This window comes from Penaeus monodon, chromosome 15, assembly GCF_015228065.2.
Source record: "Penaeus monodon isolate SGIC_2016 chromosome 15, NSTDA_Pmon_1, whole genome shotgun sequence".
Lineage (NCBI taxonomy): Eukaryota > Metazoa > Arthropoda > Malacostraca > Decapoda > Penaeidae > Penaeus > Penaeus monodon.
In genome coordinates, this window is record NC_051400.1 from 1,590,781 (window position 1) to 1,591,036 (window position 256).

Consider the following 256-nt stretch of genomic DNA (forward strand, 5'->3'; position numbering starts at 1 on the left):
AGACCATTATTTAACTCGCTACATTATATGTTATATGAAGAAAATCCCTTCGATTAGTTACCACTTCAAAAAAAATATCACTTGCTGAGTAGTGTGATTCTACACCCCGTCTTTGACTGGTTTAGGGATCTAGCTTTATCTTCTATCTTATCTTAATAATAATTTTAACAACCAGTTAAGACACGTCAAATTGTTTGTGGTCTTTCAAGCATGTAAAGATAATGCTCAATTGAATGTTCTTTGCATTCAGTCAGTT

General features: G+C 32.4%; 1 protein-coding gene across 1 annotated transcript in view; it reads right to left on the minus strand.

Annotated features, from left to right (window-relative positions):
* The window catches only part of LOC119581623 (probable low-specificity L-threonine aldolase 2), a 10,973-nt gene that overhangs the window by 6,345 nt on the left and 4,372 nt on the right, over positions 1 to 256 (minus strand). The gene's annotated exons all lie outside the window — the stretch shown is intronic.